We start from the raw sequence: 14,617 nt of genomic DNA, 5'->3' as shown, positions 1-14,617 counted from the left end.
AAGAATTATAGTAGTCGGTTAACGTGGTCCAAAGTTATGCCGTAACATACATTTAAAAAAATAATAAAAAAATATTCCGACGAATTGATAACCTTATCCTTTTTGTGAAGTCGTTTAGAAAAAATACACCAGCAAGCCTCAGCGTCAAATAATTTCAAGGCAAAATTGTCAAAGCTCCCAATAAACCTAAAGGAAATAATGACATCATCAAAACAATTTCAGTCCTCACATTAAAGCTAAAGGAGCTCAAAGTTTACATTGTGTTTTCTTGTTTTCTTGAAGAGTAGGGGTGCCGCGAAATTTGTTTAGTACAACAAGGGTGCCGAGGTGAAAAAAGTTTGAGAACCCCTGATCTAGAGCAGCGACATTTGTGATTTTGGTGAAGTGTCAAATAATAATTTTTCTTTCCATTCTGCAAAAGAATCTTTTGCTTTTGTTAAAAAACTACGCTATAGTTAGTACGCAAGTTATATTTGCTTGCTGCTGACGTGAAAATTGTAACTAGCTGTTGAAGTGCCCATGATAAAAATATAGCAAGGTAGAACCGAGGAGAGTTACTTTTAAGATTCTTGACGTTTCCTAACATTTTAATTTTTAAATTTACTCACAAACTCACACACACATTTTCATTTTCAATCTCAAGCAACAACAATTTCGAACAATTTCAATTTTTTATTTTCAATTTTATATGATTTTAAAATGCTGGCAAACTTCAAAAAAAAAAATCATGGCCGACAAATTGAGAGAACGGTTCTACCTTGTTATGTTTTTATCATGGAAGTGCCTACAATTCAGGTAAGTGTGTCATATTTCTCAATGAAATATCAATTGGTTAAATTTTTTCGTATTAACATCAATTTTAAATTTTAATTTTTGGAATGCAAGAAATTTTTATTGAGAGATTGATTCACCTATGAGTGGCGATAAAGGTAATTCAGTTTTTAGACTGCTGTGTTATCATACTTTATTGTTTTATAAACTTTGATTCCGCCTACGTCCGCCCCCCATATAATAATTTGAGGTTTTTGTTGACAGGTTCTATTTCGCGGAAGGCATTATTTCATTTATATTAATATTTATTTCTTTTTCATTGATATACATTTTTTATTTGATACTCGTAATTTTAATTGTGAGTTTTTTAAATTTTACAAAAACGTCGCTGTAGCAAACCAAAAACTTGTAAATATTGAATTTCACAAAAAAAAAAAAAAATATTTTTAAAAATATATTGGATCGTCCATTTTTATATATATTTTATAATTTTCTAATTGGAGGATCAAAATATACCTAAGTACTAAATTTTATAAAAATTCAAGCAAACGGAATTCGTTAAATGATGTTGTCCCTTTAGATTATCTTTTCGGACCACTGTGCGTCGCTTGCGCAGCATCAACAGTTTTTTGCCCCTCGTAAACATTTGGTAATTTTTGAGTTATGACGTTTTTGATTTAAGGTGCGCTACGTGTATGTACATTGCTATAAAATCCCAAATAATGAAATTTGTAAATATGGTTCATTACACTGGTTTACAGGAAAAATATTCAATGGATGCCACTATCTAATTCCTTTATAGAATTGCTCGCATATTCCGAAAATCTAGTTAGCTTTTTATTGTATGGATAAGTTTTCGAAATATTTGCTATTTACCGTTATTCAGCTTAAAACAAAAATTGGTTCCACTTAATCACGTATATCTTATGAACCAATTTAACAATCTTAATACGAAATACGGCAAATGACCTCTAATAAAGTTCTCCATAAAACATTTATAATCCACTTTCCGATAGGAGTTATAGTTTCTGACACATTAATTAATCATTCCAGTTTTTTTTTTTTTTTTTCATGAAAAAATGAAAAAAAATCAATCTTTAACTGAGAGTTAAGTTTTCTCATTTTCGATTTTCAATATTTCATTAACCGATTTTGAAAGTTAGCATGGTGTGCATGTGTGTGTATTGACACCAAAGATTTTGCGATAATTTTATTTTTTTACGAGTTATTTGCAAACAAATTTGTATGCAGGCTTTTACACTTTTTGAAATATTTCAGCAACCATTCAATCGAATCTTATGATTTTTTGACAGCAGCTAGGAAAAAAATTCAAAAAGCATTATTTGCGCTAAATCTTAAATTTTACTTTCATAAAAAAAATTACTGGTCCTTTGATTGACTTAAAGTCTTTTACTAAAAAATTATCCAAGCTTAAAAAAAATATAATCCAATTGAACTAGAAAGCAAAAAAAAAATAAATTTTAAAACTTAAGTATCAATTCAAGAACTATCAAATTTTTTTTTTGCTTTTTTGTTCATTTGTATTATATTTTTTTAAACTTGGTTAATTGTTTTTTGTGGTAAAACTTTAAGTCAATGAGGTACAATAAGGTACAGTAATTTTTTTATGAAAGAATAATTGAAGGGGCTAGAATCATAAGGGTCTAACTGAAATTTTTTGAAAATATAAGTTATACTCATATTTGTATAGTTAAATATAGCGTTTATTTGGTGGCAAAGAGTAAACTTTGAATTAGTTAATTAACCTGCATTCATTTAGGCAAGAATCATTTCAAATGCATTTACCCAGGATTTACAATAACTAATCAACTTTAACCTTAATTATCCCAAAATTTTCGGAGTCAATATTGCACACCATGTTAACTTTCAAAATCGGTCAATGAAATATTGAAAATCGAAAAGTCAACTTTGGGTGGCCCACTTGAGAAAACTTGACTCAGAAGAAAAACTTAAAAAATAACAGGCTTTTCTCGAAACCGGTTTAGGGGCTTAAATTTTCTCTTCCCAGAATTTTTATACCCGAGCGCCCTTATGCACAAATGTATTATAACTTTGTTCGCATAACGGTTGTTTGTAGCGGCCAAAACGAATGGAGATAGATATAAACAAATGCATACGTAAATTATCAGAATGCAAAGAGAAGGGAGTCTGTCCGTCCGTCCGTGTAACCGATAACTCGAGAAAACATTGAGATATCTTAACGAAATACTTGGTACTTGGACTGCCCTTTATCCAAGGTAGGTTGATGTTGAAAATGGACGAAATCGGACTGTATCCACGCCCACTTCCCATACAACGGTATTTTCGAAAAATGCAAAAACTGCGATATTTCAGTAAATATCACGTCCAAATTGATGAAACTTTGGAAAGGAAATAATACAATTATGAAATTTTCGGAAATTGGGCGTGACCCCGCCCACTTATGATGAAATGCTGTGTCACAGTAGAACCTTGACCAATCCTTGTGTAGCAAATCTTCCAAATCGGGCAGTAATTACGTCCATCTCCCATATAACGGTAATTTACAGAAATACGAAAACTGCGATGAATCAATAACTACTGAAGCTTATTGACTCAAGATCAATGATTGTAATAGCAACTTAGCAGAAGATTAGATTATTATAGATTTTTGGATAATTGGCGTGGCGCCGCCCACTTATGACCACAAATGTATATCTCTGTAACCGATTTATCAATTTCGACCAAACTCGGTGTACTTGATAAACATGGTACGGCAAATTACACCCGCTTCCCGTATAAAGGTAAACTTCAGACATACGAAAACTCCGATATTCCAGTAACTGAGGACGCTAATTTACTCCAAGTTAATAGTTAATAAGGCTGCTATAGACTTTTAGAAATTAGGCGTGGCACCGCCCACTCTATGACTACAAGGTGTATCTCAGTAGGTAATTCCTTTTTTGATTTCTGCTAAACTTAGTTCAATCATATCATTAACTCCAACTCTGCGGATTATCGAAAATGTTTGAATTAGGTGAAAACACCCCTGCTTATCATGCAAAGGTAGTTTTGAGAAAGTTGAAACGACGACATTTGATACCCGCGTCGGGTATATAAATTTCGGTTTCGCCCGAACTTATACTTCCTTACTTGTTTTAATTAATTCAATACATATGCAAAAACCAACTGTTTGTTCATGCGAAAAATAAAACAACTACCCGATTCAGCAACTGATTATGTATTACATATTCCAATTACAAAAAATTTCTCCTGAGTACACAGAGGAAAAAAAATAACCAAACTAAAACAAAAACGCCTAACAAAAAATTCGAGTATCATTTTAACTTGTTGCATCTGACAGCATTCGAATCGGCACCCTGCTCAGCTGGAGCCAGTACCTGCAAATGTGTTTTCAAATATTCAGTTTAAATCGAATTTCTTACAATCGTCCAAAAGATTTTGATTCAACTAACGATTAACCTGAAAAAATACTCAATTTTTTTAAAAAGGCTTGTTAAAATTTTCTTAGTGTACGTAATCAGAAAAAATGCAGTCCGGGAAGATGGTTAGTAAATCTTTAGGATTAACTCGATGTGTATTTTGTACGTTCGATGGCGATTGCTGTTGTTGTTTTCAATGCCGTTGGAATATTTCCTTGGCTCATCGTATTGCTTCCTATGTCTCATTCCATTCGGCACCTCCGCCATCCACAAATAGATTTGGTATCTTTGACAATATATGTACGTAAGATACTAATATGTACATATATACATATATATATACTTATAAGGGGCTCTTAATGTGCAACTGCATAAACGTCTTAGTTAAATGTTACTCTTGACAGAAATGAAAACATTCACCCTCCAATAACATGCTTCTTACATAGTTAGATACTTACATACATAGATTTAAACTGCAGAACTTTGGCTAATTTGTAGGTTTAGTTGTTTGTTCGTACATTGTGCTGAAGGACTTTTCAATTAACATGCGAATTAAGTGCGGCTAACGTACAAATCCACTCGTCTTAATGCTAACGCACTTTAAGAGGTGCACATACAGTATTTACAGTTAAGTTTACATAAATATGTATGTGATTTGAAGGAACGTGCGTACTTAGAGTACACATTAGGTTAGGTAGCTATTTTTTTAAGCTTTGATCACCGTCCTTTTTCATTTGTATTTATTTATTATTAAACCAATCTAAAAACTAATTTTAAAAAAGTCAACATTATATTTATATACATATATTTCAGTTCGTGTGCACTACAAACAAACTCGAATTACGTCTTCCACTACATTAAAACTTTTCTGAAACTATTGCTTTTAAATTAACAATTGTATTTTAAAACATGTAATCGGGGAAAATTAAAGCTAAAAAGCAGGGACCGAGAACGCGTTCCAGTTTTGGTTTAGTTCTGTATGAGAACAAAATGTAATGTTAATCACGTTTCCACAAAAGAACCAAACGGGAAGAAAGGTATTGAGAGCAGTTTGAATGGGAAGAAAATGAGAACAAGAGGTTTTTGGAACGTTACCGTAAAGGACAAAATGCGAACAAAACTTTTGGGAACGTTCTCAAGAAGAACAGAATGAGAACGTTTCCAATGAGAACAGAATGAGTACGAAAATATCGAGAACGTTTTCAAGGAGGATCAATTAAGAACAAAAGTCTCTGGAACGTTCGGCAAGAGAACAAAAGCTTTAAGAACTTTGCGTTAAAAATGAGAGGGGAGTCTGCGTGTTTGGATGAAAACTGGTTTCATTGAGAACGATTGCTAATTCTCAGCCATTCACCTTTCAGATCGTTTATCATCCGTTTGTTTTTAATTTTTTTTACAAGAAAAGTTTGTGTCTTAAGTCTTTCCTTGACTTAATTTGCATTATATCTCTCAGTTCTTTTTTTATTAATTTTAATATTCAAACATTTAAAACTAATGAATTTGCGAATAGTTCAGAGAAGATTTGTTCCCGTTTCGTTCACTTTTAGAACGTTCTTGAGACTTTAGGTCCCAAATTGTTCTTCGAGAGGAAGCTTTTTGTTTCCGTTTAGTTCTTTTCCAATAAGTTCCGGAGTCTTTTGTTCCCATTATGTTCTTTTAGAAATGTTCCCGAAAGTATTGTTCGAATTTTTTCTCTTTGGAAACGTTCCACAGGGTTTTGCTCTTATATAATTCCTATTGAGGACGTTATCGACAGTTTTGTTCTCATTTTGGTTTTGGTTTTGAAGCGTTCTTGGGAACAAAACTACGAGAACTATATTTAGTTTCGATCACACCTTTTGTTCTCGGTCTCTGCTAAAAAGGCCATAGAATACCTAAGAAAGAAACAATTTCTGGCGACAAAAATTGTCTTATAGGTATTCAAGACATTCTTCAGCATGACCCAACCAATTAATGACGATTTTTTTCCGCAGCGAAGCCGATAACTCACAAATATGGTTTTTAAATGCGTTAAGAGTTTTTTTCTGGCGATAAAAACCGTTTTCCGCGAAGTTTATCCTTGATATATATGAACCAAAAAAAAACTTTGGTGGCAGATCAAGACTGTACGGCAGATGGCCCACAGATTGTTTTGAGTACCTGAAAATTAATTTGCGTTACTAGATGTGTGAAAGTTTACTTATATTTGAGGAGGTTTGAGCCTCGGTATAGACTTTAATTGAAGTGAAAATGCAGCAAAATTTTTCAAAAATATACCTACATATATTTGCGTAGAATAAAAATAACAAAAACGTATATGGTATATGTTTCTTAATTTCAATTTTAATCTTTAAACATAAATCCTATTTTTTTAATTGATGATTAATGAATATTTATATAAATATACAAAAGCCTATTATAATTACATTAGAAGCTCCGATAAGTACCAGATAACATCCATCCATTGTCCGTGGCCGCACAAAATTTAGAACGCACATACTGGTTGAACTTTCAAAATCAGCCTCACTCACCTTCATGTAGCTATCAATCAGTTATCGACACTGCTTATATTTTGATAGATAAGTGCTCCCGCCGTTAATTTTAAAATATCGAATGAAATCCGGGACAAATGCAGGACACTGGGAAAAAATCAGTACATTTTCAGGTTTTTCTGTTTTTAAAAAATACCCAGGACATACCTTTGAATAACAGTACGGTCCTGCAAAAACGGGACGGATGGTCACCGTAGTTATAGGATATGATCAAAGTTAGAAAATATATTCATATTATTCCTGTGAATACTGACCTTGAAAAACATTAGGATACAGGTTTTGTAATGTTATAAGTTATCGTGTTTCAGAAATTAAAGACAAGAATTAAAGACAGAAATTAAAACAAATATCTATTGACTTTGTAATGTTTACACTTTTGTGCGTTTTATTTTAAAGACATATATTATCCAACAACAATTATTATCTTTAACCATAAATGATCCTCCTTGTAAGCTTCAGTACTTATGTATGTAAGTCCATGTGTTTGAATATGTGTGTGTGAAATGTTCACAAATTTGTATTAATCACTATAATAACGAACATTTACTCACAATCTAATATGCCAGGGAACAGAACAAAGACAATGCACCGTGCGACAAATTGCTGAAATTTGAAATACCAATTTATAAAGATGCGTTTGGTAATTCAGAAGCTTGACTATTATAATACCAACACATACTACGACCTAATAGCTTAAATTAAATACAGGACTTCTTTAACAAAATCGATTACGGAGGCTATTCAAGCAACTGTCTTTCAACTCACCAAAGTCTTTCGAACAACAAAAGTCCTTCGTAAGACTACTGCCAGTTCTGGCAACTATCTTTAAAGCTTTTTTCTACCTTTCGAAAGACTAATTGAAATATGTGCTAACGAGGAGGTATTACCGTTATTCTGTTTATGTTTTAGCAATAAATTTTCTAGAAAAAGAATTTATTTAAAAAATATATATCTTCCTCAAAACAAAATTAAAATTAAAATTAAAAAAATTAATAAATTAAAAAAGTAAATGAAAATTGTATTTAATTTAAATGAAATATTTTTCTTTCTCAAACAATACAATCTAAAAATAAAAAGAAAGTTATATTAATATCAGAAAAAAGTTAGTGAATCAAAAAGTAGAAGAAAAAAAATAGTTCCTAAAAATTAAATGAATTTAAGAGAGCCTTTTTTTCTTTTGTAAATAATGAAACCTAAAAATTAAAAGAAAGTGAAATTAAAAAGAGAAAAAAATAAAATAAATTAAACAAAAATATAGTAAGCTTGTAAGAATTAATTGTAATTAAAAAATAAGTTTGTAAAAATTTAATGAAATTACAAAAAAAAATGTTTCTCCTTAAATAAGAAAATATGAAAATTAAAAGAAAACTAAATTAAAAAAGAAAATGTAGATAAAGGCATAAATATACAAATTAAATGAACTTAAAATAACAATTTTCTTTTGAAAACAATAAAATTTCAAATTTCAAAGAAAATTTAATTAAAAACAAGTAATTTTTAAGCAAAAAACGAAACCGAATTCAGTTCTCATATAAAAATGTAAGATTACCGTTAGTTTCTTCATGATCTAATGAAACTATAGAAATCGGTTAAGTGGTCCAAAGTTATAAATAATATAAAAAAAAAATATTCCGACGAGTTGATAAACTCCTTTTTTTGAAATCTGTTAATAAGTTATCTTCCGATGTGCAAATATTTATTCAGCTTTCCCCAAAACAAGTTATTTTTGAAGATATAGTTTTTATACTTGATCCTCAGATAATATATAGCATGTATGCAAAATATAACGATATTATGTTTACGGTGGATCACCACTTTTAGTTCTCGATTTTTAATTTTTTTGTCATAATATTTATTCCCTAAACCACACTGTGAGATGCACGCACAGCACCAATTAATTTTATTACTTATTACAATTGTCAATTACCACAACACGCACAGATTGAGTTGTTAGATCCTGGACATGGCTACTAACAAACATAACTCACCCTGAAACTAAAATCTTCGAACTGAACTTAGGACAGAGTGGTAAGAATGCAGCAACATGCTTACGAATTAATAATATAATTTGATACATACACATGTACATGTATCCACACAGGATTACCAGGAGGTGAACATCTCCTTTATCGGAATACGTAATTTTACATATATATAAATGTACGTTTGTACATAGAGTATATATATGTACATATATAAGTAGTAGGGTGGTTCAAAAAAAATAATTTTTTTTCCTCAGAACCATGCTCAAAAGTTTCGTTTAGATGCCAAAATAAGTCTCAGAAAATATGACACATTAATACTAATTTAAAGAATGTCCGCATCGCACTTTTCGATTTCCCATAAGAATAATACAGAAAATATTGTTTTTTTTTCTTCTGATTTTTATATTTAACGAACTATACGTTGTACTGTAAAGATCTTGGATTATTTTTACAGTACAACGTATCTTTCGTAAATATAAATATCAGAATTGAAACAAAAAGTTTTACCTGTATTATTATTATGGGAAATCGAAAAGGGCGATGAGGACATTCTTAATATTAAACTAAACGAAACTTTTGAGCATGGTTCCGAGAATTTTTTTTTTTTTCTGAATCACCCTAATTGTAGCTATTATTCCAATGAATTAGTACAATATTACTGCTGACAGTCATCTCAATGTGGTCGTCGAGTTTCATAACTAAAGCTAAAAATTATATATTTACCATGTACGAAAATTAAAGCAAACGTTTTTTGTACACGGAGAAAACAAAGAGAAACCGCATCCTATTTATTTCATATAAATAACACCGTGCGACAAAAACCGAAAAATTTTAAAATATACAATATGAAAAAAGAAATATTAAAAAAAAAATTATAATTAAGTGCAATATAAAATGGATACCAAATGAAAGATAATTTTTTGCAGAATTCAAAAAATTTGAGGCTTTTTTTCGCAAGGACGAATAGGTTTTGAAATCACCATTCTAATTAATTAATTTTTTTATGCTAATGAAGTTAGAAGGGCGAAATTCCTGGATGTGATCGTGTGTTTAGTAGTAATTAAAATACAATTTTTTCAAAAATGCATATTGAAAATTTTCAAGACTATCCAAGGATAAAATTTTAAAAAGACCTTTTTCAATACCTATTCATCCTTATGCACCAAAAAATTTCAACTTGTTTAATTATTCCGAGAGAAAAACTAAAAACGTAGTTTTACTATTTTTTGCCCCTAGTTTCTCAAATATATTATTATTCTTTGTATATGAAAATGACTGTCGCATAGTGTAATAGGTCGTCAATCGATATCGTATTTCCTTTAAACATATTTCCTCCGCCAGCGTTGCCGAGAGCTTGAAAAAAAAGTATCAGTTGCCAAGCAGAAAAAATATCAAAAGCAAACACAACTGTTATTTTTTCCACTTTTATTTGAAAAACAAAAAAATGCAGCGGACGACGATAAAGCGGTCCACCACTCACAAAGGCATATGCGGCGGCAGCGTTTTTACCGCCGACGTTTTTCGGTTAATTTAAATTTATTTATATTTTTTTCGCCCAGCAGGGACGGCACAATGTTGATTGTAGTTTTTTTTATTATTTTCACAAGTTTGGCATTGTTTTTATGCATTTTTATTTCCAGCAAATCCATTCCATATTCCAGAAAAAATATTTAATTATAATTATAATTTTCAAATCAAAATGACAACTAAATGACTATCGAAAACATCGATGGTTTTGTAAGCACTATCGATAGTTTTCACTCTTACATACATTATTCAGTAACATACATATTTCAGAACGCAGATGCTACTTGAAGCTAAAAATCGTTAATAAACTTTTGGTCCTTGAAAAAAAAATATCTTCATATTTTAGCAATTCTGATCTCATTTTCAATAGAAGTTGTTATGTTTAATTTTTGGACTGTTTTAATCAAAACTATCGATAGTACTATCGATAGTGTGGACATTTTCGATAGTATCGATACTATCGATGGTTGTGACAATCGTGGCCGCGACCATCGATAGTTTTCCAGCTCTAGTTTAGGGGCCCTATAACAGCAGCGTGTGCACAGAAATTCCGGATTTTGTTTGCCTTATACCATGTTCGGACCGACATCGAAGGCATGTTTTCGTTGCTAAAACTGGTTTCCGACCTAAAACGGGTTTCCGATCTAAAACTTGAGTTTTCGTCCATATAAAATCTGTCCAACGAAAACCAGTTTTCGCTGAAAACTTCTTGAAAATTCACGTTCCACTCATTCCAATCGGTGTCTGCATTAGCTTTTTTCGATTATTTATCTAAGTGGAAGTCATATTTTATCATCTTTAATATGCCAATTCGGATTAATTGTTAATTGGCTTGCCAAATTAAAATAAGAATAAAAGAAAAAGGTTAATGGAAATAAAATGAAAGAATAAGATTTTTTTTTTGCAGCAATTGTAAACAAAGGTTTTAAGAAATGTCAACGAAAATCCCATTATGTACCTTTAAACTAGTAATATTATTCATAGTTTTCAAAAATTAATTTCTGCCAGCCACAAGTATCAAAATGGGGCATTTGTGAACAAAAAAGTATCAAAGTATCAAATCATAAAATTTAGAAGAAAAGTATCAAAAATGATACAATTGTATCAAATCGGCAAGGTTGTCCTCTGCGCCTCTGCATACTTATCCACAGCCAGAACATGTAAATGTGTGTTTCAAGTTTTCGGTTTGTATCAAATGTCTTATAAGCCACAATAGGTCAAATGAACTTTTACTGTGCGAAATTAAAGATGGCTTCAAAATTCATAAATTGACCCATTCAAGACCAAACAATTTTTACGGTGATCATTCGTACCGTCATCATTATTGACTAAATTCATTTTAGGGTTTTTATAATTGTTTGTAAAGTTTTGTGGTTTTTTTAGTGAATCGATTCTGAATTTAGTGAAATTATAAAAAATAATACTGATTCCCTCAAAAAATTTGTAAATATGAAAAATATAGGCTGTAGATTCAGTGGTGAAAATATAAATAGGGAAGAGACCTTTTAACATTATTTGTCTATTCCCCTTTCGATTATTTGGTGTTTATTATTCTTTTATGAAAGTGTAAGCTCGAAATTACCAAAAACCCTGTACATAGTTTAGTACAAAAATTAGCAAAATTCGACAAAGTTTCAACAAAATGTTGGGATTTTTAATAAGATTTCTTAGAAACATTCTGAGTATGCAGTTTTGTAGCCCATTCAATGTTGTAAAACGAAGTGGAAATTCTAAGTAGCAAGGACTTACCGTTGATTTTTGGTAATGTTTTTTGTCGAAGGTGTTGCTCATTTTCTCCATACAAAATAATTGCCGAACATAGTTTGTATGGAAGAAAATGCGCCTAAAAAACTGCCAAAAATAACGGTAAGTCCAGGCTACTTCGATATTCCACTTTGTTATACTAAAACTTAATAGGCTATAAAACTGCATTTCAAAAATATTTAAAAAAATTTGATTAACAAGTTTAAAATTTTGATCAACATTTGTTAAAATTCGTCGAATTTTTGTAAATGTTCTACAAAGTTTGAAATTTTGATGTATGTATTTGGTTTTTAGATATTAATCTATATTTTCATAAAAGATAATACAACTTTTTTAAGCAAAGAAAAGTAGCGAAAACTTGCCAAAATGTCTTTTCCTATTTACATTCTCGCCACCGTGTATATTGTGTGTAAACATTTTCGCGATCATTTTCCAATATTTTTCTCTTTGTTTTGTTGTAAATAAAATTGTATTAAAATTAACATATTTTGTTCTAAAAACAAAATTGTATGTTCGGGTTCGATGCTTTAAAAATGTCCCGACTTTTTGCCACAGAAATCTGGTCAGCGTACCAATGTAAACAAACATATTTACATACATATGTAGGTATTTTTGTATGCCCACTTGAAAGGTGCACGCCTTACTCGTAAAAGATAAAAAGTCATTTCGGTACGTAGAGCCTGCTGTCGTGGGAATGCCCGATTATCCTCCTTTCCCCCGTAGCGAGGACACTAGAGGCCCTTCTACTCCCCCACTACACAAACCACCTGACCCCAGCGAAGCATCAGCATGGTTACCGTAAAGTGCACAGCATAACCACAGCACCTAACGCCATAAACACTCAGATAACACGTGGCCTAAACCACAACCGCCCCTGTGAGAGAACCATTCTAGTAGCGTTAGATCTGTCAAAGGCGTTTGATACCGTCAGGCACTCCACGCTGCTAGAAGACATAGAGGCCTCCTCTCTTCCACAGAGACTCAAACGGTGGTCGGCGAATTATCTGAGTGGTCGATACGCGTCAGTAATGTTTAGACAATCGAGCAAACCTAGAAAAATAAAACAGGGGGTCCCACAAAGTCGTGTCCTTTCCCCATTACTGTTTAACTATTATATTTCCAAGCTCCCTCAACCACACGAGGAAGTCTCGATTGTCTCTTACGCGGATTATTGTTTCATAATGGCGTCCAAAAATACTTGGAGTAACTTTCGACAGTCTGCTCCCCTTCTCTGCATACACAACCGCAATTGTCAACAGAGTACAGAGCTGCAACAATGTGCTCAAGTCGCTGGCCAGCAGTACTTGGGGTAAAGACAAAGAAACATTGTTGGCACAATACAAGGCAATTGGCCAGCCGGTTCTAAACTATACAGCGCCCGCTAGAATACGGCAATTCGGATAGCTACGGGATGCCTTTTGATGTCGCCCAAACACCACCTTCACGACGAGGCCCAGATGCTCCATATCAATAAGCATAACACAATGCTCTGCAAGCAGTTTCTTGTAGGGAGCCGGTCTGTGGTCACCCAAACAAACAGCTGCTCGCAGAAGAGCCCTCGCCAAGGCACGTGAGGAGGCATCTCTACGAACTGACGGATGAAGTTCAGAGGTTCATTAAACAACCACTGGACCCAACCGCATACAGACAGGCCCTAAACGACATTCACAGGGAGTCGGTCTCAAGTTATGTAGACTCCCTACCTGTAAATACCGTTCTGGGCACACAAACACCTGACTTGGACGGGACAGAACTTTGTCTGCCTCGGGAAACCCGTACCACAATAGCCCAACTACGCTCTGGCTATTTTAGCAGGCTAAACTCATACCAGAACAGAATAAACGAGGATGTGCCCAACCAATGTCCGGCATGTGGAAAGTCGCCACCTGACTCACGGCACCTCTTCATATGCCCCGAGAACCCCACCCACCTAACGACCTTGTTGAAGTTGCGCACTTCCTGGGCCTCCCCTTACCTGAAACAGTCAATAACGTTGACGAGCGGGGTTTAGTAGCCGGGACAACAACAACAATAAAGCTGGTCTATCACATTCAGCAAATCTAAAGTACTCTCTCCTGGGCTTTAGAATATTTCTAACGTGACTACATCAACAAATTATTCATTTTTCCATTTCTGTAATTTGACTTTAGCACCAAAAATGGGGAGATTTGACTTATTGTGCAATCGTTTAACATCAAATTTGTTTAAAAAATATTATCTTCTGTTCAAAAATTTTAAACTGCTAACTAGGAAACACCGAAAAAACTCTGTTTAAAAAATCATGTCACTTTTTTCTTAGTGTAGGTATGTATTAACTTCTTTTTCTAAGTAAGTATTGTGTGTGTATATTTTATTTTCCTTTTTTTGCTGGAAAAGTTAGTGGAACAGGTGAAAAAGTTCAGATAAATCTTCAACCCGTTTCACATGTTCAAGCGCATAAAAGGAAATTAACCATGGCATTTAAACTTAGTTGACCGAGAAACCTGAGGACGAACTTTTTTTCTTATGAACTCATTACCAGTTTGTCAACATTTCTATTCATTGCCACGCACAATGCTTAATTCGTTTCCATTCGCCATAATTAAATTAAATTAGTTTATTTTAACGAGTAGCAAAA

The sequence above is a fragment of the Rhagoletis pomonella genome, unplaced genomic scaffold, assembly GCF_013731165.1.
Source record: "Rhagoletis pomonella isolate Grant_MI unplaced genomic scaffold, Rhpom_1.0 Rhpom_scaffold_00010, whole genome shotgun sequence".
In the NCBI taxonomy this organism is placed as follows: domain Eukaryota; kingdom Metazoa; phylum Arthropoda; class Insecta; order Diptera; family Tephritidae; genus Rhagoletis; species Rhagoletis pomonella.
Note: the sequence above shows the minus strand (reverse complement) of the source record.